The sequence below is a fragment of the Camelus bactrianus genome, chromosome 3 (assembly GCF_048773025.1).
Source record: "Camelus bactrianus isolate YW-2024 breed Bactrian camel chromosome 3, ASM4877302v1, whole genome shotgun sequence".
Classification (NCBI taxonomy): Eukaryota; Metazoa; Chordata; class Mammalia; order Artiodactyla; family Camelidae; genus Camelus; species Camelus bactrianus.
This window is the reverse complement of record NC_133541.1, coordinates 3659886-3667639: the sequence shown is the minus strand read 5'-3', so window position 1 is coordinate 3667639 and position 7754 is coordinate 3659886. Positions and strand designations below refer to the sequence as shown.

The 7754-nt window shown below is 50.2% G+C and overlaps 1 long non-coding RNA gene across 2 annotated transcripts; it reads left to right on the top strand.

The window, feature by feature from the left end:
• Nucleotides 1-645: 645 nt before the first annotated feature.
• On the top strand, nucleotides 646-6593 carry LOC141575202 (uncharacterized). Of its 2 annotated transcripts, none has more exons than XR_012502595.1 (4): nucleotides 646-786; nucleotides 3766-3981; nucleotides 5888-5981; nucleotides 6466-6593. It is a non-coding gene; the product is annotated as an uncharacterized LOC141575202 (long non-coding RNA). The 2 variants fall into 2 exon arrangements; XR_012502594.1 differs by having other exon boundaries at nucleotides 5464-5981.
• The last annotated feature ends 1161 nt before the right edge of the window (nucleotides 6594-7754 follow it).

Genomic DNA, 7754 nt, shown 5'->3' with positions numbered 1-7754 from the left:
ACCCCACCCTATGACCTCATTTAGTCTTAATTATTTCCTTACTCCAAATACAGCTACAATGGGGCAGGTCACAAATTCTACTTAATTCGTTAACACAGTCCTGGAAGCCTCCATCGTGGTGGTGAGCACTTCAGGTCAACAACTAACGGGAAAATGTGCATTTTCCACAATATCAATCCCAGAAAAGAATAAAAATCAACTGAAAGCTGGGTTCTATTGTGAACCTCTGGGTGGTCAACCCAGGAAGGGGAAACTACACGCCCTCTGAGCACATGCAGTTCTCTGAGTTAAAAATCAAACCAGACTTCTTTAAATGTGACAAGTGGCCATGAAATAAAGTCTGCTGTGGACCAGAAAGACTGGGCTGTGTCTTGCCCTCACCAGGCGCATTCACTCAACAGGACAAGTGCTTGGGGTCAACCAGATGTATTTTCCTGGCAATCAGGGAGCCTCCAATCCTAAAATCTCAGTACTTATTAGCTTGCTGGTATCTTTACAGCACACTCCCACGGAACCCTATGTGCAGAAAGGACTGGAAAACCTAGTCCAAGTTCTTGTGGGCAGACTGAAATTGAACCCTGCCCTGCTGGCAGAAGGCTCCCCGGCAGTCCTGGGGGTTGGACTCCGGGATGCAGCAGCCAGCCTTTCTCCAAAATCAGGCTCAGAGCCAGGGACTTGAAATGCCCCGTCTCCTGTAGACAAGAGGCTGCGGGTCCTGACCTGAGAAGAGAGGAAGTTACAAGCCTCCAGGCAGCAGGCATCGGGTGTCGGGCTCTCACTGGACACGTAAGTGAAACAGCAGGTGCTTAGCAGCTCACAGAGCGAGGCTGGCCTGTGTCCAGTGGTCACTGTGAGTCAGGAAGGTTTCAAGACAATTTTAAGACGAGAGGCAGATTTTGTCTTTACATATTTATACACAAACATAGGGAAAATAATTCTAAAGTTTCCAAGTAGAAGAATCTGAAGCTTATGTGGTAAATTTGCTGAACTCAAGGACACAGGGGGAATAATGGTGTCTACATAAATGGCCATCGGAAAGTGATGAGAAGTTTGATAGGATGCCTTTGAGTTTAAAACCTGAAATTTCTGTCCCACATTAAGACATGAGAAACTATATTCGAGTAATCATTTATGAAAAGCACCGTGCAGCTTTCCAACAGGCCTTTTGATCTGCTTGTACGGACTTTGACGAGCGGGCAGGTCACGAGGGCGCACGCGGGTCTGTGAGGTCCGCCGCGCTGCTGCTCTGAGACTCGCAGCGCGTGGTCTAGCGTGACGGGGCCCCGCTCACCCCGGGGGACCCCGCCCTGTGTGTGGATACAGACTGACTGGGAAATACGGAGCTGGACTGACAGGCCTGGAACGCAGATTTAGGGGAGGACTGTCTGAACTTGTAGGGCACTGAACTGGTGGCTAAGCCATGAAGGTCAGCTTTCTTTATGCTCGCGGGAGAGGTGAGGCAGAGAGGAGAATGGGAACCGCGGTGGCAGGGACACTCTGATGAACAGAGGCAGGGCCCTTAGTGAGCCACGGGCTGGCTCTGGGCCCCAGTGATTGCAGGCTCACCCAGGAAATGCGCTTGGCAGCCCCCGGCCTGTGTCTCCATGTCTGCAAAGCGCAGATCTTGGAGCAGACGCCTTGTGTCCGTCACGGCTCTGCACTGGGAGGAGTCCTACCTGGGCATTCCCGCCGGGCTGGCCCTGCTAATCCAACCCACCTGCCCCCTGACAAACACAGTGGCCCTGGGGGGCCTGCAGTGCAGGTGGCTCCCCGTCCCGGGGCCAGCCGCGGCCAGGGGAAACTGAGGCACCGCTCCATCTGGGGGCTCTACAAACATGTCTGCCTGGCTGGCTGAGGAGGAATCCTGGCTGATCCACATCCCGACTCACCAGGACTTTGGGGTTTACGGAGAAGGATGAGGGAATCATAAATAACTAAGAAAGGTCAGGACAATGAATCGGGTCCTCCAAGGTTTCTTGAGGGCCATAATCAGAGGACCAGCAGCCGACCCCTTCACCCTGAATCCTCAGTGTCCGGTCTGGGTGGGAGTGAGCGCACTCCCCTTCGCTGGCTGCTCCCTGCCAGGCCACCCAGCCAGGCACTCACCCCTAATTGTAGGACAGCTGTTGAGTTTAAAGGAGCTTATGCACGACCACCCACCCCTTCTCTCCCGTCTCAGAGCCAGTCGCTGGATAAGACAGCGCCTGGAAGCAGAACATGCCTCTGATTTCTGATGAAGGCGGTTAGACAAGGGGCACCGGATCCCCAGCCAGAGGGTTTCCTGAGGTTCTTCCCCAAAACAGACAGACGGGCCATGGCTCTCGTGTGTGGCTGCAGACTCGGGGCCACATGGGGAAGAGAGAAGTTGCCCGAGAGCCCTGTGGCTCAGAGGGAGGGGGGAGAATCTTGTCCCATGATTGGCGGGACAAGGTCGCGCCCCCTCCCAGATTCTCGGGCTGCTCATTCTCCCCTTGAGGATGAGTCAGTCGGGGGTGGAAAGAAAGACCAGGAAGGTGGCTCCTTTGGAAACAATTACGGGAAGATGGAATTCCCACTTCATCTGCCTTTTAAAGGATGAACTTGGCAGATGGAAATAATAACTTCAATGTCATTGTGAAGATTTAAAGAGACGATGTCGAACATAATACTCATCTAGCAAGGAGGCTGGCACTTGGAGGGTGCCAGCAAACACCGGCTTTCAACACGGCCACCTTGTCACCTAAAAGAGTCCCATCTCCTGGCACTTCTCCTGTTCCATCAGTTTCAGCAGGCCATTAATATCTGTAAACAGCCGCCACGTTGTCTGTCTGTCTGTCATTACGGGGATAGGACTGTGTGGAAATTATGTTCTAATATTGTGAAAAGTGACTCAGAAGAGAGATGAGAATTTAAGACAACAAATGATGTGACTTTGGGGTAAATATCCAGAACCTGGTCTCACTGTATGTATATCCAGGGAATCAGATTTACCCAGGTGAGCAGTTCACAGTCAGAAATGCTATAGGTTGAGTTTTGTCAGGAAAAATTTAAATCAAATGATACCTTTTCATAACATGCATTTTTTCCTCTCCATTTCATAACTGCTCTTACTGGACATTTTTTAATTTGGTTTTTCACAATTTTATCATTCTGCTTCTTATAAATGAAAAGAATAGGACCAGCGTCACTCTTAATTCTAGCATGAGTGTAAACATTGTCCCTTTAGGACTTACCCCTTCAGAACCAACAAAAGGGGTTCCCAGGCCAGGGGATGTCAAAGGCATTTTGGCCAGAGCTAAATGGAACCCTCCCTGAAAACAACTTTGTGCTCTGCCCTGAAACGGACAAGGCCCCTGCCGTCAGCCGTATGTGTATTCACACGCCCCTGCAGTGTCGGAACAGCGTTGAGAGTGGCTAAGTCGTGGGCATTATTATGAATAATTAAATGTAAAACCTTAGAAGGGATGAGGGCATGGGGAGCTCAGAGATCAGTGAGAGGATGGCTGTAGGCTTGTTCTTCTCCGTGTCCCGGGGAAGTCACCTGCCCTGGCTGGGACTCCAGACTTTGCGGTCCTCTTCCAAGCCCACGGGGTTCTGTATATATCTGATGCCCGCTGTGGTAGCCAAAGCCAGGGGGGCAGGATGAGCTTCTCTCTTCCTTTATTACAAAAGCAAAATAATAATAATAATAACAATAATAATAATAATATAATAACAAAGTAGTTAAAAAAATTTAAATTGCAGGGATAATTTGTTCCCTCATTTTTTTAAAATCTCAATCTGCAGATGCAGATGCAGACGCATACACCAGGGACCGCCCCTTCCTGCCTGAGCCTCTGTGACTCCCGAGGGTAGTCGTCTCAGCCAAGTGCTAGGCACGGGAAGGTTGGTGATGACTGGAGGGCCACCTGAGCCACACTCAGGGTTGAGGCCAAGGTGCCGGTGGGGCCCTCTCTGCCCTCCGGTCCTTCCGAGAGACTCACCACTTCAAGCAATGCTCAGGTAAGATTTTGTGCATGGAACCCTCCCAAAGCTTCAAAGGGCTAGTGATTCAAAACATATACAAAGAAAATTTTTCAGAAGGGAAATAAAAGATTGCCAGTATTTGTAGAAACATTTGGTGGCCTTTTAAGAATGGACCACTTAAGAGGGATTTACTACCATACTATGGAATATATTATTCCTAGTTAAAAGAAAGATAAAATGCATTCCACATTCCACCCTGAAGAAGAAATGCGAAAAATGAAGAGACCAGAGGAAAAAAATAGCTTGGATCCAGAAATAGCTACTCAAAGCTGGATGGCACGTAAGTTGTCAGGAAAGCAAACAGCCTGGATCCGAGACTGTTTAAAACAGAGCAGAGGAGGGGCTGGTTCTTTATTGCAAACAGCTCTCTAGAAAAGTGGAAAGAAGCTGCCACATTAGCCAAGAGACATAATTCCCGGTCACTGTTAACCTCTCATGAGCCACAAACAGGCAACCCATGTTTTACCGAGAATAAAATGACCAGGGAGGAGGGTGTAGCCCAGCAGTAGAGTGTGTGCTCAGCAGGCACGAGGTCCTGGGTTCAATCCCCAGTCCCTCCACCAAAAAAGGAAAGAAACAAATCAATATTGAAATAATGATTTTTGTTAATTATGAAAGTAATAAATATTTATTGTAAACCAATAAACTTAGCAAACACAGAAACATGAAAAAAAAAAACCCTCTTCTGTGACCCGCAGGTCCCCTCTGCAAAGCCCCCAGTTACACGGGTTTCCTTCGGGTTTTTGTTTTCCTCTTGTCTCTCCTTGTGCGTTTTACCAGGGGGAGGTCACACTATTTCGTAACTTTTAATATAAGAGAACATTATGCACATACCTCAGCGTCGATAAATGAAGGTCCTCACCTTTCGTGTTAAAGACTACATTGAATTCCATGCTAGTGCTAAACCATTCTGTGCCTCACCAACCCCCTACTTTGGGAGTCAGAGCTAATTTGTCACTATTACGAACGTTGCTGAAATGAGTATCCTTAAGTAAAATTTTTGCACATTTGCCCAATGATTTTTGGGGCGAATTCCTAGAAATCCAGTTTTTGCCGGGTATGCAAATTTTTAAAGCTTGGGGAAAAAAAAAAACCTTGCCAAATTATTCTCCAAAAGCTTGTATCAGTCTATGTTCTCACCAAAGTGTATGAAAATGATTTCTTTCCCATCCTGTTCACCATAAGAGATAAGGTTCTTCCTTAAACCTTTGCTAAACCGAAGGGTGAAAAATCCTGCCTCTGCTTAAATGCATGAAACTCTAAATTTGACCACTGGGGCATAGCAATTCCTCCACATGTCGCTGAAGTCCATGTGTCTTTTTCATAGACTGCATGTGTTCTGTGTCTGTTTTCCTGTTTGCTTTTGCTATTTGTTCTTGAGGCCTTTATATGTCGAGGGTATTAACTTTGTGAGTGTCATATCATTTGCAAATTCACTTTTTCCCTCGTTTGTCAAAGGAGCTGAATCAGCCACAAGTTTCTGACTCACAGAAGAATGAGGTGTCTTTAGCGCCAGTAAAACATGCTGAACATACTTGTTCGACCGAGCAGTTGCCCCAACACCGTGGAGTCATCTGGAGCAGAGGGGCCCCTGTGGGCGGGGGGCTTCGTGGCAGAAGGCGCCACGGTCTGGAGGTGAGGGCCCAGGGCTCCCAGCCGCAGCCTCACCTCTGGCACGTGGGGCTCCTGGGCGGGACTGGGCTCAGCCACCCGTGACATGCGTTCCTGTCCCCACCTGGCTCAGGACAATAAAACTATGCTGCAAAACCAGACAAAGTTTCACACGGTACGGTTGAATCTGGTCATCCCACCGGTACAGGAGCAGGAGGAAGGCCAGGAAATGCCTGTTTTCTTTGTAACGCTGTGGAACGCTTCTCGCCAGATACCCAGGGGCCAGCCTTCCTGTCAGCTTCCTGAGGAGGTGGCCCAGCTTGGCCTCAGACGACCTCCATCCTGGAGAGACTCCCGGGACCAAGGTGGGTCTCTGCTCGGGGATGCTCGGGAGGAGGGGCGGTGCCCGCGCGGCGTCCAGGGCTGGGCCCGGCTCAGACAGGCCGGCAGCTGTGTGTTTCCTGGCTGCTGCCCGGGGGACACTGGGGACCCTGATGTAAAAGTCTGCCTGCTAATTGTCAGAGAAAGGAAACAGGACTCTCGCTGTTCAAAACCAAAGAGCCATGGAGAATTTGATGTTAGAATTTGATCAAAAAAGACTTTCCTCCCAAAGAATGTGTTTCCTCCAAATAATAAAAGTGTAGACTCCCCAGTGTCTCCAGCAGTCTAGACAAGGATGCCGCGTCCTCTGGCGCTGGGCATCAGAGGGGCCCTGGGTGCACGTGTCACTTTGCTTTACTGCTCAAAGCCCGAAGATGAGCCCAGGTCCCGGCCAGGAGATGCAGCCGGGGGAGGGGGCTGCGCCCTGCGGCCTCCAGGCCCCCAGCTCCCCTCCTGCTCCTTCCCCAGGAGGCGCCGCCGGGAGACAGCGGCCTCAAATCCGACTCCTCACACGTGTCCCCAGCATCCGTTGGCGTCAGGTTGTGGATATTTGTAAATCCGCGAGATTCTGATCTTTATTTCTCTGGTAAGTGAAGTTGAGCGTCTTTTATTATTTCCTCTTGGCTGTTTTTTTACGTTTTTCTTATTGAAGTACAGCCAGTTTACAGTGTCGTGTCAACCTGTGGTGCACAGTGTCGTGTTTCAGTCACACACACACGCATGTACTCATTTCATGTTCCTTCTCACCACAGGGCACTGCAGGACACTGAACATAGTTCCCTGTGCTCTACGGAAGAGACTTGTTGTTTATCTTGTCGAACTCCCAGTTTATCCCTTCCCATCCCCTTGCTCCTGGGAACCATAAGTTTGTTTGTCTACATCTGTTCTGTTTTGTAAATAAGTTCATTTGTGTAATTTTTTAAGATCCCGCATGTAAGTGGCATCGTATGGTATTTGTCTTCCTCTGTCTGACTCACTTCACTTAGTGTGATCGTCTCTAGGTCCATCCATGTTGCTGCAGATGCCGTTATTTCATTCTTTCTACGGTTGAGCAGTGTTCCATTGTGTGTGTGTGTGTGTGTGTGTGCACCACAACGTCACCATGCAGCCGTCTGTCAATGGGCATTTAGGTTGTTTCCACGCATCTTGGCTGTTTGAGTCGCACCCTCTCCCACTTTTCTCTGGTTGCCTGTCATGACTGAGGCAGAGGGCGCTGACACGATGGAATTGTGTGTTCCCCTCCCTCAGTGTCTGGACCTGCTGCCTTGGGTCCAGGATAATTGATCAGCTTTCTACCCACCGTCCCTCCACAGAGGGTCTTGGGCTGGCGGTCTTTCAGGTGAGTCTCCCCTGCTGAGTGTGTGTGGCTGCACTTTTGGACACACCAGCTGCACCAGGAGAAGCCGGGTGGAAGCAGGGCTGCTGGGCGGGACGGCCACCACGGGCTGGGTGTCACTCTGGTCCTGACCGTGTGGAGTCTTGCATTCACTTGGGCTGCGTCACCCAGAAGGAGCAAGTAAAGCCGGGCTGTTCCATGATCAGGGACGGGCACCTGATGATCTCTCATCCTGCTCACCCCAAACCAGGTCCAAACACGGGGAACCCTGCAGGTGTGTGTGGGTGGGAGGAGCTTGGGACGCTATCTGGAGCAGAAGGAAGGAGGTGGGTGGGAGCGTGACGCCCATGCCAATGCCTGGACCCCGAGTGGAGCTGGGAGGCGAGCGCCCCCCCTGCCTGCTTCACTGCCACTGGCCCTG